The 24188-nt window shown below is 42.4% G+C and overlaps 1 protein-coding gene across 3 annotated transcripts in view; it reads left to right on the forward strand.

Annotated features, from left to right (window-relative positions):
* Positions 1-1223: 1223 nt before the first annotated feature.
* The window catches only part of LOC131402778 (ral guanine nucleotide dissociation stimulator-like), a 55434-nt gene continuing 32469 nt past the window's right edge, over positions 1224-24188 (forward strand). For all 3 annotated transcript variants that reach the window (XR_009218959.1, XM_058537321.1, XM_058537320.1), the window contains exon 1: positions 1224-1662. The gene's annotated coding sequence lies outside the window, so the exon portion shown is untranslated. The remainder of the gene's footprint in view (positions 1663-24188) is intronic.

The following is a 24188-nucleotide window of genomic DNA, read 5'->3' on the forward strand; positions in this document are numbered from 1 at the left end:
AGAGCTGGGGCCAGGCGCCCTGCTGAGTGCCTGGGAGGCTCTGCTGGCCAACACCTGGCCTGGCTTTGAAATGGGGGGACCAACCGTCTCTGTTTTAACACCCCAAGTCCTGCATCCCAGGGACAGCAGGAGGGTTGGGCAGCCATGAGCTTCTGGGAACTATGTCCGGGGCTTCCTGAAGCCTTTCCTGTTGTCTTGATGCCATCCTGTGCTCTCTGCCCGAGCGTCTGTGTCCCTACAGGGCACTTACCACAGCCTGGGAGGAGGTCCTCCCCTTCCTTTCTTCTCTGCCCTACAGACGGTGAGCTCCTTAAGGTAGACAGTAGGTCTTTCATCTTTCTATTCCAGTAATAACTTGCAAGCAGAAGGTGCCTTAATCTTTACTAAAGATTCCTTAAATCTTTACTAAAGGTTTAATGGGCAAAGTTGCTACAGGTTTGGGTGTCCGCAGAAACACTTGTTTTGCTTTTATAGTTGATCATTTTAGGGCGAGACATTTAATTCTTTCTTTCTAATTACTTTTCCTTTATCCTTGCAGGCTTTGCATAAAGAGCTCAAAATGTGTGGTCCAGTGGTTAAAAGCTGTTCACAGGGATGACTGGACCCCACTAAGCATTCTTTCATCTGTAGTGAACATTTCACCAAAAAAAAGCTCTCGGAAAGGCTGGAGGATCAGTACTACGTGCTCAAACCCGCGGCCGTGCCCTCCATCTTCCACCTGACTGAGAAGAGGGGGCTGAAGGCCCTGGCCGCCCCAAGAGGAAGGACACCAGGAAGGCCGCCGGGGACCTGAGGGAACATGCGAGTGAGGCAGATGGGAAAAGAGCTGCAGGTTCATCGTTGTCCTCGAGGGAAAACCTGAGGGCCTAGCCGGGGTCCCGCAAGTTGAAGCGAGCCCCTCTGCAGGGTGAACCCGCAGCCAGGGCTGCCCAGGAAGCCGCCAGTCAGGATTGGGCGCAGAGTCTCTGGAAGGAACCCCAGGAGACAGTGTGGCCTCCACAGCATCAGGCAGCCAGGGAGATGCAAACACGTCTGCTGTAGATGCTGGCGATGAAACACCCTCTTCCCAGCGAGGGGCTGCTGGGTAAGAGTGGCATTTCCGTGGGTGACTTTACCCCCAGGATCTGGGGCGTGCAGATTTATTGGCTGGTTTCCTTCTTACAGTTTCTCCTCAGTGTACACTCGAGAGAGGCCATCTGTCCCCCAGAGCTTGTCAAGCGAAGGAGGCTGAAGAGAGATGTGGAGCCCAGCTGCAGTGGGACCAGCCTGAGGCCTGACGAGGGCTTGGCCCAGAGCCCCCAAGTTCATCATTCACAATGATGCCTCAGAAACCCTCCCAGAGCCCCTCCACTCCAACAGACGTCACCCCGAAGCCAGCTGCAGAAGCTGTGCAGGGCGAGCACAGCGACACCGGCCCCACGTCCCTCAGCGGGCTCATCCTGTCAGCACTGGGGGCCCAAGATCTCCTCGACTCGCTGCACTCCTACTGCTTCTGCTCCCGGGGGAACAGGAGCACGGGTGCCACCTGCAGGAGCAGGTGGAGAAGGACAGCGAGCTGAAGAGGGGCAGCCGCCGACAGCCAGGTGCACACGCTGCAGGAGGAGCTGGACGAGCTGAAGGGAGGGGGCTCCCTGCCTTAGCAGCCTGCTGCCCCCAGCCAAGGTCAGTCCCAGGGCTCGGGGCTCCCCCACTGCCTGCTCATCATGAGGGGTTTCCTGCTCCGCAGCAGACGGCCCCTGAGCACTTGTGTGTGCAGCATGCCTGCTGCTGTCTTGGGAGAAGGCTCTGCTGGTAGCCGCCCCTCGCAGACAGGGAGCCCAGGTTGCAGAGCTCACCCGGCTCGCTCTAGGGCACTCGAGAGGCAGCGGTAGCTGTCGGGGTTTAGCAGGTGAGGAAGGAGGCATTGCAGGTCAGCTGTGAAAGCCAGACCTACCCAATGAATGGTGCCTGGATGGTTGGTTTTCCACTTGAACAGGAGGAAGTCAGCTTCTGTTGCATCTCTCACGCAAATGTAAATTCCAGTGAGTTAGGATCTAAATGTGAAATAATATCGACATAATAAACTATTAGAAAAGTTATAGGAGACTCTTAAAGTGATGGGGAGGTTCTTTCCATTCATGTTTTTAATTAATTAATTTATTTTATTGATGTTTTAATAGTTTATAACATTGTGAAGTTTGGGGTTGTACATTTTTGTTTGTCCATCACCATATATATGTCTCCCTTCACCCCTTGTGCCCACCCCCCCACCCCCATTGCCCCTGGTAACACAATAAACCATGTGTTGGTTTATATTCCACATATGAGTGAGATCATACAGTGTTTGTCTTTCTCTTTCTGGCTTATTTCACTTAACATAATACCTTCCAGGTCCATCCATGTTGTTGCAAATGGGACGGTTTTGTCTTTTTTTATGGCTGAGTAGTATTCCGTTGTATATATATACCACATTTTCTTAATCCAATCGACAGTCGAGGGACACTTAGGTTGCTTCCACTTCTTGGCTATGGTGAATAATGCTGCAGTGAACATAGGGGTGCATAAGCCTCTTTGGATTGTTGATTTCAGGTTCGTTGGATAGATTCCCAGTAGTGGGATGGCTGGGTCATAGGGCACCTCTATTTTTAATTCTTTGAGGAATCTCCATACCGTTTTCCATAGAGGCTGCACCAGTTTGCATTCCCGCCAGCTGTGTATGAGGGTTCCTGTTTCTCCACATCCTCTCCAACATTTGTTGTTTTTGTCTTGGTGATTATAGCCATTCTAACGGGTGTGAGGTGATATCTTAGTGTTGTTCTGATTTGCATTTCCCTGATGATTAGTGATGTTGAACATCTTTTCATGTGCCTGTTGGCCATCTGTATATCGTCTTTGGAGAAGTGTCTGTTCATTTCCTCTGCCCATTTTTTGATCGGGTTGTTTGTTTTTTTGGTGTTCAGTTGTGTGAGTTCTTTATATATTATGGAGATCAACCCCTTGTCAGATGTATGTTTTGCAAATATTCTCTCCCAGCTGGTGGGTTGTCTGTTCATCTTGATTCTGGTTTCGTTTGTCTTGTAGAAGCTCTTTAATCTGATCAAGTCCCACTTGTTTATTTTTTCTTTAGTTTCCCTAGTCTGGGTAGGCATGTCATCCAAAAAGATTCCTCTATGACCAATGTCAAATAGTGTGTTCCCTATATTTTCTTCTGCGAGTTTTATAGTTTCAGGTCTCACCTTCAGGTCTTTGATCCATTTTGAGTTAATTTTTGTGAATGGCAATAGCAGATGGTCCACTTTCATTCTTTTGCATGTGGCTGTCCAGTTTTCCCAACACCATTTATTGAAGAGACTTTCCTTTCTACATTGTATGTTCTTAGCTCCTTTGTCGAAAATTAGCTGTCCATATATGTGTGGTTTTATTTCTGTGCTTTCAATTCTGTTCCATTGATCTGTGTGTCTGTTTTTGTACCAGTACCATGCTGTTTTGATTACTATTGCTTTGTAGTATATTTTGAAGTCAGGGATTGTGATGGCTCCAGCTTTGTTCTTTTTTCTTAGGATTGCTTTAGCTATTCGCGTCTTTTGTTGCCCCATATGAATTTTAGTATTCTTTTTTCTATTTCCGTGAAGAATGTCATTGGGATTCTGATTGGGATTGCATTGAATTTGTGGATTGCTTTAGGTAATATAGACATTTTAACTATGTCTATTCTTCCAGTCCACGTGCATGGGATATCTTTCCATTTCTTTATGTCGTTATCGATTTCTTTCAATAATGTCTTGTAGTTCTCATTGTATAGGTCTTTCACCTCGTTGGTAAGATTTATTCCTAGGTATTTTATTCTTTTTGATGCAATTGTAAATGGTATCATCTTTTTGAATTCTCTTTCTGTTAGTTCATTATTAGCATACAGAAATGCAACAGATTTTTGTAGATTGATTTTGTACCCTGCAACTTTGCTGTAGTTGTTGATTATTTCTAATAGTTTTCCAATGGATTCTTTAGGGTTTTCTATATATAAAATCATGTCATCTGCAAGTAGTGAGAGTTTCACTTCTTTGTAACCTATTTGGATTCCTTTTATTCCTTTTTCTTGCCTAATTTCTCTGGCCAAAACCTCCAGTACGATGTTGAATAGGAGTGGTGAGAGTGGGCAGCCCTGCCTCAGTCCTGTTCTCAGAGGAACGGCTTTCAGTCTTTCCCCATTGAGTATGATGTTGACTGTGGGTTTGTCATAAATAGACTTTATTATGTTGAGGTACTTTCCTTCTACACCCATTTTGTTGCGAGTTTTTATCATAAATGGATGTTTTATCTTGTCAAATGCCTTCTCTGCGTCTATTGAGATGACCATGTGGTTTTTATTCTTTGTTTTGTTGATGTGATGTATCACGTTGATTGATTTGTGGTTGTTGAACCATCCCTGCGTCCCTGGTATAAATCCTACTTGATCATGGTGTATGATCTTTTCAATGTATTGCTGTATTCTGTTTGCCAATATTTTGTTGAGGATTTTTGCGTCTATGTTCATCAGCGATATTGGCCTGTAATTTTCCTTCTTTGTATTGTCTTTGTCTGGCTTTGGTATCAGGGTGATGTTGGCCTCGTAGAATGATTTAGGAAGTGTTCCATCTTCCTCTATTTTTTGGAGTAGTTTGAGAAGGATGGGTATTAAATCTTCTTTGAATGTTTGGTAAAATTCACCGGAGAAGCCATCTGGTCCTGGACTTTTATTTTTTGGGAGGTTTTTGATTACTATTTCAGTCTCTTTACTTGTGATTGGTCTATTCAGATTCTCCATTTCTTCTTGGTTCAGTTTTGGGAGGTTGTATGAGTCTAAGAATTTATCCATTTCTTCTGGATTGTCCAATTTGTTGGCATATAATTTCTCATAGTATTCTCTTATAATCCTCTGTATTTCCGTGGTATCCATTGTAATTTCTCCTCTTTCATTTCTAATTTTATTTACTTGAGCCCTTTCTCTTTTTTTCTTAGTAAGCCTGGCTAAGGGTTTGTCGATTTTGTTTATCTTCTCAAAGAACCAACTCTTTGTTTCATTAATCCTTTCTACTGTTTTTTTGGTCTCAATTTCATTTATTTCTGCTCTGATTTTTATTATTTCTCTCCTTCTGCTGACTTTGGGCTTTGTTCTTTTTCTAGTTCAATTTAAGGTTGCTTATTTGGGCTTTTTCTTGTTTGTTAAGGTGGGCTTGTATCGCTATGAGTTTCCCTCTCAGGACCGCTTTTGCTGCATCCCATATGGTTTGGTATGGCATATTTTCATTTTCCTTTGTTTCCAGATATTTTTTGATTTCTCCTTTAGTTTCATCAATGATCCATTGGTTGTTCAGTAGCATGTTGTTTAATCTCCACATTTTTGTCACTTTCCCAGTTTTTTTTTCATGGTTGATTTCCAGTTTCATAGCATTATTGTCTGAAAAGATGCTTGTTATGATTTCAATCTTCTTAAATTTATTGAGGCTTGCTTTGTTTCCCAACATATGGTCTATCCTTGAGAATGTTCCATGCGCGCTTGAGAAGAATGTGTAGTCAGCTGTTTTTGGATGGAGTGCTCTGTATATGTCTACTAGGTCCATCTCATCCAGTTTTTCATTTAAGTCTACTATTTCTTTATTGACTTTTTGTCTGGATGATCTATCCATTGATGTAAGTGGGGTATTAAGATCCCCTCCTATTATTGTGTTGTTGTTAGTGTCTCCTTTTGGGTTTGTTAATAGTTGCTTTATGTACATTGGTGCTCCTATGTTGGGTGCATATATATTTATAAGTGATATGTCTTCTTGGTGGAGTGTCCCTTTTATCATTATATATTTCCCTTCTTTGTCTCTCTTAACCTGTTTTATCTTGAAGTCTACTTTCTCTGATATGAGTATGGCAACACCTGCTTTCGTTTGTCATTAGCTTGGATTATTGTCTTCCATCCTTTCACTCTGAGCCTGTGCTTGTCTTTAGAGCTGAGATGTGTTTCCTGGAGGCAGCATATTGTTGGGTCTTGCTTTTTAAACCATCCTGCCACTCTGTATCTTTTGATTGGAGAGTTCAGTCTATTTACATTTAGAGTAATTATTGATATATGAGGGCTTAGTGTTGCTGTTTTGTCACTTATTCTCTGGTTCTTTTGCATTTCCTTTGTTTCTTGTCCCATTTGTTTCGGACTGCCAATTCAGTTTGGTTCTTCTGTCTTATGACTCTTCTAGTTTTCTCATTGTTTATCATATGTGATTTTGTGTTGATTATTTGTTTAGTGGTTACCTTGAGGTTTGTATAAAAAATCTTGTGTATGAGATAGTCCATTATCTGATAGCCTCCTATTTCCTTATACTAAGTCAATTCAATCACTTTCCTCTTTGCCTTCTAAGTCGTTCTTGTTATACCTTATTCTATCTTGTGTTGTGGGTGTGTGTTTACAGTGATAAGGTTAAATTTATTTTTGGTGAATTCCTTCCTTTGATCTTTGATTTTGGTGTTTAAGTGGTTGCTAACCTATTCCGGTAAAGATCTACTATTTTTCTGAGTTTGTCTACCTATTTTTCTCCTTGCTCCAAGCTTTGTATTCCCTTTCTCTTTTTTTTTTCAGGCCTGAGGGCCTTCTTGAGTATTTCTTGTAGTGGGGGGGTCTCGTGGCCATGAACTCCCTTAGCTTTTGTTTATCTGGGAAAGTTACTATTTCTCCATCATATTTGAAGGATATTTTTGCTGGATAAGAGTATTCTTGGCTGAAAGTATTTGTTTTTCAGTATTTTGAATATATCATTCCAGTCTCTCCTAGCCTGTAAAGTTTCTGTTGAGAAATCTGCTGAGAGCCTGATGGGAGTTCCTTTGTACGTTATCTTTTGTTTTTGTCTAGCTGCCCTTAATATTGTTTCTTTGTCATTGACTCTGGCTAGCCTTACCACTAGATATCGTGGAGTGGGCCTTTGCCTGTTGACGTATTTAGGTAATCTGTTGGCTTCGCTTACTGGTATTTCGTGCTTCTTCCCCAGATTTGGGAAGTTCTCAGCTATTATTTCCTTGAATAGGCTCTCTTCCTCTTTCCCTCTCTTCTCCCTCAGGAATGCCTATAATTTTTATGTTACATTTCCTAATAGAGTCAGATATTCCTCGGAGACTTTCTTCATTTCTTTTTAGTCTTAGTTCTCTCTCCTCTTCCATCTGGAGCATATCTGTATTCCTATCCTCTATAATGCTAATTCTTTCCTCCATGTTGTCAGCTCTGTTCTTTAAAGATTCCAGGTTCTCCTTTATCTCCTCCATTGTGTTCTTCATCTCCATCAGCACTGATTGGTTTTTCTTTATTATTTCAATCTCTCTTGTGAAGAAACTCCTAATCTTATTGAATTGTTTGTGCTGTCTTGTATTTCATTGAGTTTTTTAATGATAGCTATTTTGAAATCTCTGTCGTTTAGGTTATGGATTTCTGTGTCTTCAGCGTTGGTTTCTGGGTGCTTGTCATTTTCCTTCTGGTCTGGTGATTTCATGTACCATTGCATTGTGGTTCCTGTATTGGCTTTGTTTTTCCTCATCCTGGAAATATCTGGTTGCAATTTCCACCCGCCGCCACTGTGTGGGGGTAAAGGGCTGTGTAATCTGTGCCCCCTGCACTCTGCCCTAGCTGTTTGCTGTGATCCGCAGGGTCCGGCTTGTGGGCGGGGGAGGTGCTCTCTCTTTTGCCCGCTGGGTCCGTGGCGTGGGGGGCTTCTCGTTCGCCCCTCGGTATCCGCTCTCCTGGGGTGCTCAGATGTTGATGGTACCCCGTAGCAGTTCTGAGTGCTCTGTGTGGGAGTTTCCCATTGGTGGAGAGAGCCGGAAGGGCTATGGTTTCCCCGCAGAGGGCCGCCCCTACCCCCTCACTGGCAGCCATGTGGACTGGGATCGCTGATCTGATGGGGAGGGAGAGGAGTTCTCCTTACCTCTCCTCACTTCCTCGGGGGGCCTAGCACGTTCCTCTCTCAGATGTGCAGCAGTGGATCTTTCTGATCTTGCTTTTCATTGTCTAGGATTCTGTTGTTGGTCTGTGACTGTTCCTTTTGTTGTATCTTATCGGGGGAAGAGTTTATGGGAAAGCTCACTCTGCCGTGACGCTGACGTCACTCCTCCCATTCATGTTTTAATGAATATCCTTGAACTGAAGTCATTTTGAATATTTTAATAATTTCTTTAAAATTTTAAATATCTGTTTGAGTAGAATACGTTCACTTTTGTAAAAATTAAAACTACAGAAATATATAAACTATGAAGTGTAAAAACTCCTATTTCTCACCTATCTCCCAACTTTTGTCCTTGTCCATGGTAAAATTTGGTGTGTCATCTCCTAGACTGTTTCCTGTGCTTTACATACATATTTCTCCACCTGTACAAATAGGTTGGATATATTTTTGGTGTATTTATTGGCTATGTTTCTGATTTTCCAGCTCTTTTACAGTTTAGTAGTTGTAAACATTGGTTTCTCGATATTCCTTACATACTGAGGGTACCATCTTTTGCCTGTTATACATCCATGGAAAACATTTCCCTACCACATTGTTTATTTATTTATTCATTTGTTTGTTTCTTTCTTTCTTTGTTTTTTTGCTAACATCTGTCAATCCTCCTCTTTTTGCTGAGGAAGACTGGCCCTGGGCAAACATCCATGCCCATGTTCCTCCACTTTATATGGGATGCCACCACAGCATGGCTTGATAAGCAGTGCGTCGGTGCGCGCCCGGGATCCGAACCCCAGGCCACCACAGCAGAGTGCGTGCACTTAACCCCTACGCCACTGGGCCGCTCAGCCACATTGTTCATTTAATCTGGATCAGTGCTTGTCTTTCCAGATGTCAGTAACACTTCAGGTGGGAAATGGCTCTATGTGACAGGTTGTTCAGGACCTCCTGGACCCCCGGGGCAACAACCATTAAGACAAGACAAAGCAAGAAACAAAACCCATCCCGCGTGTTTCCAGATGCATCCTGGGGTAAGGACAGCTCCAGCTGAGGACCGCTGATGTCCTGGTCAGAGTTATCTGCTATGGTCTCCTATCACGTTAAAGCTGTTTCTGTAATTTGTCGTACCTGATGGTACAGTTTGGTGCCTTTGTCTGTTCCTCTTGGTCAGACTGTGAAGGTTTCTCAGTGTTACAGGTCTTTCCAGACAGCCAGCCCTTGACTCCATTGCTCAGGTCTACGTTGTTGTTCCTGCCTCGTGAATCCTCGCTTCGTTCTTCTGTCTTTGGTTTTATTGTGGTGTTGTTCTGGCTCCTGGAGGGAACTGCTGAGCTTCTTTGTGTACAGGTGATATTCCCTGATACCTGCAGTGGAGGCTGTGTCCCTTCGTCTGTCCCTTTGTCCCCACACCATGGATTTGCCTCATGCTGCTCTCCTTGCTGTTCATTTCTAAAGAGTTTGTCTGTCTGCGTGGATCCCCCCTTTAACCTGAGAGATTTAGAAGAGTGTGGACAGATTTTCAAGTGGATAGGTTGGGGGAGGGGAGCCAATATTTTGTGATTATTTTTTACTTTTATTGCTTGAAGGTCCAGTAATATGGTCACTTATAGATTTCTGCTTTGTGGACAATTTAGAGATTTCATTGTGGCTTAGCACACAGTCCATTGTGGTGATTGTTTCATTGTGGTTTGAGGAGAATGCATCCTCTCCACTAGTTGCTTACGTTGTTGTCCCTCGGGCTGAGGCCAGATCTAGCTTTTTTGTGTTCATCAGCAGATCTGTTTCCTAACTTACTGTATCACTTGACCTGTGGATTTCTTTTTTTTTTTTAATTTTATTTATTTCTTTTTCCCCCAAAGCCCCAGTAGATAGTTGTATGTCATAGCTGCACATCCTTCTAGTTGCTGCATGTGGGACATGGCCTCAGCATGGCCGGAGAAGCGGTGCGTCGGTGCGCGCCCGGGATCCGAACCTGGGCCGCCAGCAGCGGAGCGCGCGCACTTAACCGCTAAGCCATGGGGCCGCCCCATGACCTGTGGATTTCTAAGAGAGGTAAGGTAGGTTTCCCTGTGATTCTGGAGGTGCCTGTGTCTTCTTGTTTGTCCAGTTTTGCTTTATGTTTCAAGACCATATTGTTAGGTGCATAAGTGTTCCTGACAGTTATCAACACAGAAAACCCCTTTTTGTCTGTTTAAAGTCTTATTTCTTTATCTCCTCATTTTCAACCACATTATATCCCTTTATTTTATAACTATATTTCAACTCAACTTGAGAGCCTTCGTCTTTTTATAGAGCAATTTCATCCATTCACAATTGTGATTATTGATAAATTGGAAGTTGAGTCTACCATTTAATTTAGTTTTTAATTTGTTAGGCTTTCTCATGGTTTTTCTATTCTTCTAGTGGGTGTCTTTCAGCTTTTAGGAACAACAGTTTCTGCCTTTCTTTCTGGAAATGCTTAGAGTTGATCAGTTCCTGTGTTCTACACTCTCAGCTCCTCACCTTCCACTCCCCAGCTTGAGACTGTCTGATCTCAGTTCTGTGTTCTTATTTTCCCCATCAAGCAACCACGATTGGATGTAAGTATACGTTTTATCGGTTACTTTGTTCACCACTATTTATTGTATGCAAATTTTTCCTCCGTTTTGGAAATATTTGATGCTATTTTGGAACTCATATGACAGTGAAATTTTGAGAGGAATCGAGTCTGAGATACTTCTTAGGTGCCGATGCTGGGGAGCTAGCACCTAAGCTCTTAAAGTTGCATCGGTGTGTCTGCAGAGTGAGGATAAGGTCAGAGATGTTTAAAAACGTGGAATTGAATGAGGTTTCCTGGAGACACTGCATCTGTGGAAGGGCCCCTGGCCCAGCCTAGGAGCAGGCAGTGTTTGCAGAGGTGTAGCTGAAGAGGGTCCAGGAAAGGGGACTGAAATGGTGGAGCATGAGGTTGCAGGAGCCACGAGGGGAAAAGGGTATTGCAGAAAGGAGGGGTGCTCAGCTGGGTGGGATACAGCTCCGATCAGAATGGAGAGAAGATGGCTGGACTCGGCCACGTGGGATCACTGGTGACCTCAGTCTCCTTGAGAGGGTGGGAATGAAGCTGGGTCTGGAGTGGGGGAAGGGGAGCCATGGGAGGGCAGTAGGGATGAGGCACTTTACTTAAGAGGTTTCGCCATGAAGGGGAGTCGGGCAAGTGGACAGTAGCCAAAAGGGAGCATGGGTCCAAGGGAGAGTTTGTTTGTAAGGTGGAGATGATCTAGCAGGTGCTGCAGGGAGGACCAGATGGAGAGGAGGAGGCTGAGGGCCCGGGAGGAGCGTGCTGGGCCCTGAGGAGGTGCAGGGCTGGGCTCCGCTGCCTGGGGAGGCGCAGAGAGCAAGAGGACAGCTGTGCTGGTGGAAAGGGCGCCCTGCGCCTCTGCTCCTGTATTACTGGAGCGTGAGGTGGGCAGTGGCTGGGAGTGGAGGAGCGATGCAGGAAGTGTTAGGTGAGCGGCAGGGGGAAGAGGGGGAGGAAGAGAGGGCGCCCTGGCTGGGTCTCCATGGCCCACCCGGAGCCCCCCACTGGCGTCCCCGGTCACCAGCTGTTGTCTCTCTTTGATGTCTTCCTCAAAATGTCGGCTCTCTTGATGGTTCCCAGGGCTATTATGAATTTGTTCATCAATGAAGGAATCTTTGGGTCATTTTTTAGGGATTTTATGTCAAAGGGGCTCTACATATGTTTATTCAGTCCATCATCTTTACCCAATCACTTTGTTTTTGGACAGAGTCCGTACAACAGAGCAGCCGGGCCAGTGGCCTGCGGGTTCCAGGGTTCGGGGGGTTTGCCCTCCAGAAAGCCGGTGCTGATTGGCATTCTCACAGGACGTGGTGCTCTGTCCCTGAGCCCGCTCTAACTCTGGGTGTCTCGACGTTGTAAATCCTGGGGCAGTTCTGTCAGGGCCCATCGTTGGCATTTCTGTGACCAGTGAGGGCGAACATTTTCCGTGTTCATTATCAGTCACTTCCCTGACTGTGCTGTCGCCTGCCTTGCTCACTGAGCTCCAAACCTTCCTGGTGGAACCAGGACATTCACTCTCTATCCAGTGTGATTGCACGTTCCCTCAGTGTACCCCTTGAATACTTGCTTCAAAAATATCTGCTTTCTTCACATTCTTTGATTCCTTGTATATATAATCTAGATTTAATCTGGAGCTTTAAAAATGTTTTATTGTGAGCAGGAGGCATCACAATCCCTGACTTCAAAACATGCTACAAAGCAATAGTAATCAAAACAGCATGGTACTGGTACAAAAACAGACACACAGATCAATGGAACAGAATTGAAAGCACAGAAATAAAACCACACATATATGGACAGCTAATTTTCGACAAAGGAGCTAAGAACATACAATGTAGAAAGGAAAGTCTCTTCAATAAATGGTGTTGGGAAAACTGGACAGCCACATGCAAAAGAATGAAAGTGGACCATCTGCTATTGCCATTCACAAAAATTAACTCAAAATGGATCAAAGACCTGAAGGTGAGACCTGAAACTATAAAACTCGCAGAAGAAAATATAGGGAACACACTATTTGACATTGGTCATAGAGGAATCTTTTTGGATGACATGCCTACCCAGACTAGGGAAACTAAAGAAAAAATAAACAAGTGGGACTTGATCAGATTAAAGAGCTTCTACAAGACAAACGAAACCAGAATCAAGATGAACAGACAACCCACCAGCTGGGAGAGAATATTTGCAAAACATACATCTGACAAGGGGTTGATCTCCATAATATATAAAGAACTCACACAACTGAACACCAAAAAAACAAACAACCCGATCAAAAAATGGGCAGAGGAAATGAACAGACACTTCTCCAAAGACGATATACAGATGGCCAACAGGCACATGAAAAGATGTTCAACATCACTAATCATCAGGGAAATGCAAATCAGAACAACACTAAGATATCACCTCACACCCGTTAGAATGGCTATAATCACCAAGACAAAAACAACAAATGTTGGAGAGGATGTGGAGAAACAGGAACCCTCATACACAGCTGGCGGGAATGCAAACTGGTGCAGCCTCTATGGAAAACGGTATGGAGATTCCTCAAAGAATTAAAAATAGAGGTGCCCTATGACCCAGCCATCCCACTACTGGGAATCTATCCAATGCACCTGAAATCAACAATCCAAAGAGGCTTATGCACCCCTATGTTCATTGCAGCATTATTCACCATAGCCAAGAAGTGGAAGCAACCTAAGTGTCCCTCGACTGTCGATTGGATTAAGAAAATGTGGTATACATATACAATGGAATACTACTCAGCCATAAAAAAAGACAAAACCGTCCCATTTGCAACAACATGGATGGACCTGGAAGGTATTACGTTAAGTGAAATAAGCCAGAAAGAGAAAGACAAACACTGTATGATCTCACTCATATGTGGAATATAAACCAACACATGGACAGAGAAAACTGGACTGTGGTTACCTGGGCAGTGGGGGTGGGGGGCGGGCACAAGGGGTGAAGGGAGTCATATATGTGGTGATGGACAAACAAAAATGTACAACCTAAAATTTCACAATGTTAGAAACCATTAAAACATCAATAAAAAAAAATGTTTTATTGTGGAAAACCTTGAACATTCACAAATTAAACAGAAAAGTGTGATAGCCCCCCATGTCCCTATTACCCAGCTTCAACATTTGTCAATATTCAGATATTCTTGTTTCATCCCTATTTCTACCCACTCCGTACTTTCCATTGATTAATTTTTAATTAATAGATTGTTTTTTAGGAAAGTTTTAGATGGACAGAGAAATTCAGCAGATAGTGCAGAGCATTTCTCCCTCCTCCCCCGCAGTTTCCCCTACTGTTAACATCTTGCATGACCACCTGTGGTAGTGCGGTTCATTGCTCACAGGTGAGGAGCTGATGCTGCTACAGTGTTTGTAACCAAGTCCGTAGTTTACGTTAAGGTTCGCTGTCTCGCTGTCATGTACTTGGATTTTGACAAATGCATAATCTCATGTGTCCACCACGACAGTATCCTACAGAAGAGTTGGATTGCCCTAAAAATCCCTGTGCTCTACCTTTTCGTCCCTTGCCTCCCAACTCCTGGCAACACTGATCTTTATAGTGTTTCCATACTTTTGCCTTTTCTAGAATGTCGTGTAATTGGAATACATGAAAACTATGGAACAGAGTATATATCCTTTTCAGGTTGGCTTCTTTCACTTATCAATATGTATTTAAGGGTCCACTATGTCTTTTTGTGGCCCAATAGCTCATTTCTTTTTTTTTTTCCCCTTTTTGTATATTGAGTTAAAATATACATAACAAAAAAGTGTGCCATCTTAACCATTTTTAAGTGTACACTTCAGTGGCGTTAAATACATTTACACTATTGTACAGTCATCACCACCATTCATCCCCATAACTCTTATAAATCTTATAAAACTCTATACCTATTAAACAATAACTCTCCCTTCTCCCCTCCCCCCAGCCCTTGGCAGCCACCATTCCACTTTGCATCTCTTATGATTTTGACTACTCTCAGTTCCTCGTGTAAGTGGAATCATACAGTATTTGTCTTTTTGTGACTGGCTTATTTCTGTTAGCATAATGTCCCCAAGGTTAATCCATGTGTGGGATATTGCAGAATTTGCTTCCTTTTTAAGGCTGAATAATATTCCATTGTGTGGATATACTACATTTTGTGTATCCATTCATGCGTCAGTGGACACTTGGGTTGCTTCCACGTTTTCTATTGTGAACAATACTGCTATGAACATGGATGTACAAATATCTCTTCAAGGCTGTGCTTTCAGATCTTTTGGATGTATCTCCAGAAGTGGAATTGCTGGATCACGTGATAATTCTATGTTCAATTTTTTGAGGAACGTCCATATTGTTTTCCATAGCGGCTGCACCATTTTAGGTTCCTGTCAACAGTGTACCAGGTTTCCAATTTTGCCGCACCCTGGCCAACACTTGTTGTTTTCTGTCTTTTCCATAGCACTCATCTTAGTGGGTGTGAGGTGGTGTCTCATTGTGGTTTTGATTTTCATTTCCCTAATAATTAGTGGTGTTGAGCATCTTTTCATGTGCTTATATGCCATTTGTAAGTCTTCTTTGGAGAAATGTCTCTTCAAGTCCTTTGCCCATATTTGAATTGGCTTGTTTTTTAGTTGTTTAGTTTTAGGACTTCTCTGTATATTCTGGATATCAGTCTCTTGTCAGAAACATGATTTGCAAATATTTTCTCCCTCTCTTGGGTTGCCTTTTTACTCTGTGGACAGTGCCTCTTGATGTACCAACTTATAAAATTTTCATGGAGTCCAATTTGTCCATTGTTTTTCTTTCGTTACCTGTGCCTTTGGTGTCATATCCAAGAAATCATTGCCAAGTCCGGTGTCGTGAAGATTTTGTCCTATGTGTTCTTCTAAGAGTTTTCGTGTTTGAGGTCTTACATTTATGTCCTTGATCCATTTTCAGTTAATTTTTGTATATGGTGTTGGATGGGGTCCAGCTTCAATCTTTTGCATGCAGATATCCAGTTTTCCCAGCACCATTTGTTGAAAAGAAACCTTTCTCTGTTGCGTGGTCTTGGCACCCTTGTGAAAAATCACTTGACCGTATATGTGAGGCTTTGTTGCTCGGCTCCCTATTCTATGCCATTGGTCTCTATGTCTGTCTTTACGCCAATACCATACTGTTGATTACTGTAGCTTTGTAGTAAGTTTTGAAATCAGGAAGTGTGAGTCCTCCAGTTTTGTTCTTTTTCAGGATTGTTTTGGCTATTATGAGTCCCTTGAGATTTCATGTGAATTTTAGGATGGGTTTTTCTATTTCTGCAAAATACATCATTAGGATTTGGATAGGGATTACATTGAATCTGTAGATTGCTTTGGGTAATATTGACACTTTACCAATAGTAAGCCTTCCAATCCATGAACATGGGATATGTGTCCATTTATGTATGTCTTCTTTAATTTCTTTCTGAAATGTTTTGTAGTTTCTATGGTGCAAGCCTTTCACCTCCTTGGTTAAGTTAATTCCTAAGCATGTTATTCTTTCTGATACTATTATAAATGAATTGTTTTTGTAATTTCCTTTTCAGAGAGCTCATGGTTCGTGTATAGAAATGCAACTGATTTTTGTGTTGACTTTGTATCCTGCTACTTTCCTGAATTCGTGTTAGGTCAAACGGCTTTTTTGTGGAGTCTTTCGTGTTTTCTACATATGAGATGATATCGTCTTCCAACAGAGACCATTTTACTTTTTTCTTTCCAATTTGGAAGCCTTTTATTTATTTATTTTTATTGCCTCATGGTTCTGGCTTGAACTTTCAGTACTGTGTTGAATAGAAATGGTGAAAGTGGGCATCCTTGCCTTGTTCCTGATCTTAGAGGAAAAGCTTTCAGCCTTCCGTCATTGAGTATTATGTTTGCTGTGTGTTTTTCATATATGGCTTTTATTATGGTGAGGCACTTTTCTCCTTTTCTAGTTTGTTGAGTGTTTTATCATGAAAGGGTGTTGAATTATGTCAAATGGTTTTTCTGCATCCATTGAGATGGTCATGTTTTTTTCCCCTTCATTTTATTGATGTGGCATATTACACTGATCAATTTTTGTATGTTGAACTCCCGTTGTATACCAGGAATAAATTTCACTTGGTCGTAGTGTATAATTCTTTTAATACGCGGTTCCATTCAGTTTGCTAGTACTTTGTTGAGGATTTTTGCATCTATATTCATTGGGTGTAATGGTCTGTAATTTTATTTTCTTTTAGTGTCCTTGTCTAGTGTTGGTATCAGGGTAATGCTGGCATCGTAAAATGAGTTTGGAAGTGTTCCCTCTTTTTCAACATTTGACAGAGCGTAAGAAGGCTTGTTTTTAATACTTCTTTATATGTTTGGTAGAATTCACCAGTGCAGTCATCTGGTCCTGGGTTGTACTTTGTTGAGAGATTTTTTTTTAGATTTCTTGAAATATTAGTGACATATAACATATGTAAGTTTTCGTGTTCAAGATGATGATTTGTGAAAGGATTACCACAGTACGGTGAGTTAGCACCTCCATTCCCTCCCATAATTAACTTCTTTCTTCTAGTCATCCCTTTTTTTCTTTTTGGTTTTTTTTCCCCTTTTCTCCCCAAAGCCCCAGTAGATAGTTGTACATCATAGTTGCACATCCCTCTAGTTGCTGTATGTGGGACGCCGCCTCAGCATGGCCAGACTAGCGGTGCGTCGTGCGCGCCTGGGATCAGAACCCGGGCTGCCAGTAGCGGAGCACATGCACTTACTCGCCAGGCGACGGGGCTGGCCCCCGTCTAGTCATTACTTTTAAGATCTACTCTCTTAACAACTCTTGAGTATATAATATAGTCTTGTTAATTATGGTCATCATGCTATACATTAGATCCCCAGAACTTATTCATTTCACAGTTAGAAATTTGCACACTTTGACTCACATCTCCCCATTTTCCCCACCCGCGAGGCCCTGGCAAACACCATTCTAGTCTCTATTCCTTTTTTTTTTTTTTTTTGTGAGGAGGACTAGCCCTGAGCTAACATCCGATGCCAATCCTCCCCTTTTTTCTTGAGGAAGACTGGCCCTGGGCTAACATCCGTGCCCATCTTCCTCTACTTTATATGGGACGCCGCCACAGCATGCCTTAACAAGCGGCGCGTCGGTGCATGCCCGGAATCCGAACCTGCAAACCCCGGGCCGCCGCAGCAGAGCGCGTGCAGTTAACCGCTGTGCCACCGGGCGGCCCCGAGTCTCTATTCCTTTGAGTTGGGCTTTTTTAGATTTCACATATGTGTGAGAACATATAGTATTTATCTTTCTCTGTCTAACTTATATTACTTAGCATAATGCCTCAAGGTCCATCTATGTTGTCGCAAAATGCAGGATTTCATTCTCTCGCGTGGCTAAATAATGTTCCATTATATATTTCGTGTATATATACATATATCTCACATTTTCTTTATCTGTTTATCCATTGATGGACACATGGATTGTTTCTATGTCCTCAGTTTGTGAATAATGCTGAAATGAACATGGGGGTGCAGATATCTCTTCAGAATAGTGATTTCAATTCCTTTGGATATACAACCAGAAGTGGAATTGCTCATTTATGTAGTATTTCTGTTTTTATTTTTTTGAGAAAATTCCATATTTTTTCCATAGTGACTGTAGCAATTTACATTCATACCAAAAGTGCACAGGGTTCTCTTTTCTACACAGCCTCGCCAACACTTGTTGTCTGTTGTCTCTTTGAGAATACCCATTCTAGCAGGTGTGAGGTGATATCTCATTGTAGTTTTGATTTTGTTTCCCTGATGATGAGTGATTACGAGCATCTTCTCATGTACCTCTTGACCAGTTTTATGTCTTCTTTGGAAAAGTATCTATTCAGGTCTTTGACCATTTTCGCATTGTTTCCTTGGTTTCTTTGCTTTTGAGTTGTAAGAGTTTCTTATATATTGTGGATATTAACCCCTTTAGTTTGCCGATTGTTTCTTTTGCTGTGCAGAAGCTTTTTAGATTGATGTCATCCCACTTGTTAAGTTTTGCACTTGTTGCTTGCACTTTTGATGTTACATCCAAAAAAATCATTGTCAAGACCGGTTTCATGGGGTTTTTTTCTCTATATTTTCTTTTAGTTGTTTCATATTTGCTGTCTTACATTTAAGTCTTTTATTCAATTTGGTATCATTTTTAGAGTGGTGTAAAATAGGGATCCAATTTCATTTGTCTGCATGTGGTTATCCAGTTTTCCCAACAACATTTATTGTAGAAACTATCCATTCCCCATGGAATCTTCTTAGCTGACTCGTCAATTGTTAGCAAACTGTATGTGTGTGGTTTTATTTCTGGGCCCTTGATTCTGTTCTCTTGGTCTATGTGTCTCTTTTTATACCTGTATCATACCGTTTTTATTACTATAGATTTGTAATAAAGTTTGAAATGCAATTGTGATGCCTTCAGCTTTTTCTTTCTCAGCGTTGCATTGGTTATTTGAGGTCTTTTGTGGATCCATATGAATGTTAGCATTGTTTGTCCTATTTCTGTGAAAAAAGCCATGGGAATTTTAATAGGAATTGCATTGAATCTTGAGATGGCATTGGGTAGCATGGACATTTTAACAGTATTAATTCTTCTGATCCACGAACATAAGATATCTTTTCATTTCTTTGTGCCTTTGGTTTCTTTCATCAATGTCTTATAGTTATCAGTGTGTAGACCTTTCACCTTCTTGGTTAAATTTATTTATGAGTATTTTACTGTTTTTGACGCTATTGTAAATAGGATTTTTTTCTTTATATCTTTTTTAAATAGTTCATTGTTAGTGTACAGAAAGGCAACAGATTTCTATATGTTGATTTTGTCTCCTGCAGCTTGAGTGAATTTGTTTATTAGTCCTAACAGTTTGGGGGAGAGTCCTTAGGTATTTCTCTATATAAAATCATATCATCTGCAAACAGAGACCACTTTGTTTCTCCCTTTCCAATTTGGATGCATTATATTTCTTTCTCTGGCCAAATGTCTCTGGTTAAGACTTGTAGGAGTATGTTGAAGAGTGGTATTGAGACTGGGCACTCTTGTCTTGTTCTTTGTCTTAGCAAGAAAGCTTTCAGCCTTTCACTGTTCAATATGATGTTAGCTGTGGGTTTGTCATGTAAACCTTTTATTATGTTCCTTCTGTAACCCTTGATTGAGAGTTTTTATCATGAAGGGGTGTTGAATTTTGTCAAACTGCTTTTTCTGCATCGACTGAGATTATTTTATGATTTTTATCTTTCATTCTATTAATGCGGTGTGTCACATTCATTGATTTGCATCATGTTGAACTTGATCGTGTTGTTTGACCCTTTTTTTGAGTTTAGATAGTTTTGTTATAATGTGTCTTGGAGAAGAAAGTTTTAGTTTGAAATTTTAGGGTGACAGATCGACTTCAGGACCTTGGATGTCTAAATCTCTCTCCAGATTTGAGAAGATGTCAGCTGCTATTTTTTTTTGTTTGTTTTAGATCTTTTTTTTTTTTTTTTTTGTGAGGAAGATCAGCCCTGAGCTAACATCCGGGCTAATCCTACTCTTTTTTTGCTGAGGAAGACTGGCTCTGAGCTAACATCTATTGCCAATCCTCCTCCTTTTTTTCCCCAATGCCCCAGTAGATAGTTGCATGTCATAATTGCACATCCTTCTAGTTGCTGTATGTGGGACGCGGCCTCAGCATGGCCGGACAAACGGTGTGTCGATGCGCACCCGGGATCCGAACCTGGGCCACCGGTAGCAGAGCACACGCATTTAACCGCTAAGCCCTGGGGCCGGCCCAGCTGCTATTTTTTTAAGTAAACTTTCTTTTCCTTTCTCCCTGTCTTCTCCTCTGGTACTTTAATAATGCTTATCTGTTTCTTTTCACGGTATCCCGTAATTCACACTGCCTTTCCCCGTTCCCATCCATTCCTTTTTTACTTTTTGCTTCTTTGACTGGATGATTTCAAATGACACATCTTCTAGTTCACTAATTATTTCTTGTACGTGGTTGAATCTGATTTCGAAGCTTGCTATTGAATTTTTCAGTTCAGTCATTGTGTTCTTCAACTCTAGAATTTCTGTTTGTTTTTCCTTAAAGATTTCTGTTTCTGTGTTGAACTTCTCACTTGCTCATGCACTGTTTCCTTATTTCATTTAGTAGTCTATCTGTGTTTCCTTATAGTTTTATGAATTTCTCAAAGAGGGTTGTTCTGAAGCCTTTGTCACATAGTTCCTATATCTCCATTTCTTGGTCGGTCATTGGAGTTTTATTCTTTTTCTTTGGTGGTGTCATGGGTCTTTGAGTATTCATGATCCTTGTGGCCTCCATTGGTGTCTGCAAATTTGAAGAAGTAGGCATCTCTTCCACTCTTTACAGACTGGCTTTAGCAAACCAAAGCCTTCACAGTCAGCCCATCTAGGGGTCCTGGGTAGGCCATCTGGTGGTGTCCAGGGGCAGGCTTGCTGCTGGAGTCCTTGGGCAGCCTGGTACTGGGGTGAGCGGAGAGCTTGGGTCCACGGTATTGTGTCTGGCCCTGGGCACAGCTGGGACCCTGAGTTCATGAGTAGCTCCACTGGCGCCTGGTTTGGCAGGTCCTGATTGAGAGCCTGCAGCCACAGGAGTCATCCAGGGCCATGGGAGTTGGCCAGTGCTGGGATGAGCTAAGAGCCTTGGTTCACGGGAGCCTGCCAGGACCCTGGCGCCATGAGAGACAGCTTGTGCTGAGGTAGGCCAGAAGTCTGGATTCCTGGGAGCCTGCTGGGGGCCTGGGGCCACAGGAGCTGCCTGAGGCTGCAGGAGCCAGCAGGTGCTGGGTCAAGATGGAAGCCTGGGTTCATGGGAGCCTGCTGGTGCCTGGTGCCATGGGAGCTGCCTAGGGCTGCCTGAGTCAGCAAGCACCTGGGTGAGCGGGGGGCCTGGTTTTGTGGGAGCCTGCCAGGAGCCTGGTTCCATGAGAGCTGTCTACAGCTGCTGGAACTGGCAGGTGGTGTGGTGAGCCATGGGCCTGAGTTTCCAGTAGCCCCGAGAGAGCCTGATGCCATGGAATCTACCTGGGTTGCTGGAGCCGGTAAGTGCTGCAGTGACCTGGGGTCCTGGGTTTGTGGGAGCCCACTGCGTGCCCTGTTGCGGAAGCTGCCTCTGGCTGTGGGTGCTGCCTGTGGCTGCCTGGAGTAGGCAGGACCTTGGGTGAGCCAGGGTCTGGATTCACCAGAGCCCACCAGGAGCCTGGTGCCAAGGACACCACTTGAGGTCACAGGAACCACCTTGGGCTGCTGAAGATGGCAGCCCCTAGGCTGAGATGGGGCCTGGGTTCCCAGGAGCCTGGTGGGAGCCTGGTGTCAGGGATGCTGCTTGGGGCCGCCAGAGCTGGCATGCTCCAGGGTGAGCCAGGGGCCTGGATTTGCAGAAGCCTGCAGGGAGCCAGCTAGGTCCATGGGAGTCAGCCTGGGGCTGGGGCAGGCTGGCTCAGGGGTCTGTGGTGAAGTCAGGCATTCACTTTACACTCCTCTCGTTGGGAGGTGTTTGATTACTGATTCAGTCTGCTTGTTTGTTACTGGTCTGTTCAAGATTTCTGTTTCTCCTTGATTTAGCCTTCATAGGTTGTTTCTAGGAATTTATCTATTTTGTCTAGGTTACCCAATTTGTGAATGTACAGTAGTTCAGAATAGTCTCTTCTGATCTTTTTCTTTCTGAAGCATCAGTTGTAATGCCTCCTCTTTCATTTCTGATTTACTTTATTTGAGTCATCTCTCTTCTTTTTCCTCGATATTCTATCTAAGGGTTTGTCAATTTTATTTTTTTTTCAAAAAATCAACTCTTACTTTTATTGATCTTTCATACTCTCTTTCATTTTTTCCCTCTCTCTTCTTCGTGACTTCCATCCTTCTGCTAACTTTGGCTTTCATTTTTTCTTTGTCTAATGCTGTGCGTTGTAAGTCAGGTTGTTTCTTTGACATCTTTCTTCTCTTGTAATGTACAAGATTATCACTACAAACTTGGCTCTTAGTACTACTTTTGCTGCATCCTGTAAGTTTTGGTGTTTTTATTTTTTCTTTTTGTATGTCTGGAGCTATTTTCTAATGTCCCTTTTGATTTCTTCTTTGATCTAGTGGCTGTTTAAGAGTTTGTTGTTGAATTTCCATGCATTATGAATATTCCAGTTTTCCTTCTGTTACTGACTTCTAGTTTCATGCCATTGTATTTGGAAAAGTTACTCGGTATGGTTTCAGTCTTCTTAATTTTGTTAAGACTTGTTTTGTGACCTAACACTTGATCTGTTCTGGAAAATAGTCCGTGTGCCCTTGAGAAGAGAGTGCATTTTGTTGCTGTTCAGTAAAATGTTCTGTGTATGTCTGATAGGTCCATTAGTGTTTTCATGTCTGCTGTTTCCTGATTTTCTGTCTGGATATTCTATCCATTGTTAAAAGTGGAGTACTGATGTGTCCTCTATTTGCAAGTTATGTAACTGAGAAGGCTCTAATATTGAGACTATATAAAGATCTCTTAGAACTCAATTATAAGAAACAAAGAAGCCAATGAAAATGGGTAACCAACTGGAATAGACATGTCTCTAGGAGATACACAGATGGCCCATAAGCACTAGGTAGATGTTCAGTATCATAAATTATTAGGAAAACGCAAATTCAAAGCATAGTATGATACTATTTCACACTCAAAATGAAGGCTATACTCAACATAGTGGAAAATAACAAGTGTTGATAAAGATGTGGAGAAAGGGAAACCCACATAACATTACTGGTGGGAAAGTAAAATGATGCAGCCACTGCAGAAAACAGCTTGGCATTTTTTAAAATCTTAAACCTAGAATTACCATTAACCTGGAGAGTCACATGGTAGGTATGTCCAAAAGAGCATTGGAAACATATGTTCAAAGAAAAACTTGTCCATGGACATTCAAAGCAACATTATTCACAATGGTCCAAAGGTGAAACAAACCCAAATTTCTATCCAGTTATGACTGCATAAACCAAATGTGGCCTATTCATAATATAGGATATTATAGAGCCATAGAAAGGAATAAGGTACTGCTACATGCTCAGCCATGGATGAACCTTGAAACGTGTGCTCACTGAAGCCATCCACAAAGGCCACAGATAGCATGATGCCATTTGAATGCACTGTCCAGAATAGGCAAATCCATAGGGGGAGAAAACAGATGAGTTGTTTCCATGGGCTTGGGTTAGGAGAAAATAGTGCGAATGAGTATGGGTTTGTTTGGGGGTGTTGAAAATGTTCTGGATTTAGATAGTGGGGATAGCCACATGACATAATCATTGTACTAAAAGCCACTGAACTGTATACTTTAAAATGCTCTCGACGGTGTATTCTGTGTTAAGCAGATTTTCCTCGATAAAAATTTTAAAGTTTTTAAATTAATCAGGGTATTGATTAATTTTAATTTAGTTAATTTTAAGTTGGTTGGGATATTTAATAAGGGTAATTAATGGAGTTATTAGGGGTAGGGCATCTTGTAGCCAAGAGAGTAAACATCCCATGAGGGCTATAGAAACAAGTCCTATAATTGTACAAGCAACAGTCTAAAATCCAGTCCGTTTCCATTGTCCCCAACTTGGAGAGACCAGCCATGAAAGTAGGTCAGTGATCTCAGGGGCCTTGGGTATCTGTTCAAGATGTGGGTAATATTATGCAATATTTTAACCTCTTGGGCCATCTGGTGGTGGTAGGTTTGGACTTGTGTATT

This window comes from Diceros bicornis, unplaced genomic scaffold, assembly GCF_020826845.1.
Source record: "Diceros bicornis minor isolate mBicDic1 unplaced genomic scaffold, mDicBic1.mat.cur scaffold_265_ctg1, whole genome shotgun sequence".
Lineage (NCBI taxonomy): Eukaryota > Metazoa > Chordata > Mammalia > Perissodactyla > Rhinocerotidae > Diceros > Diceros bicornis.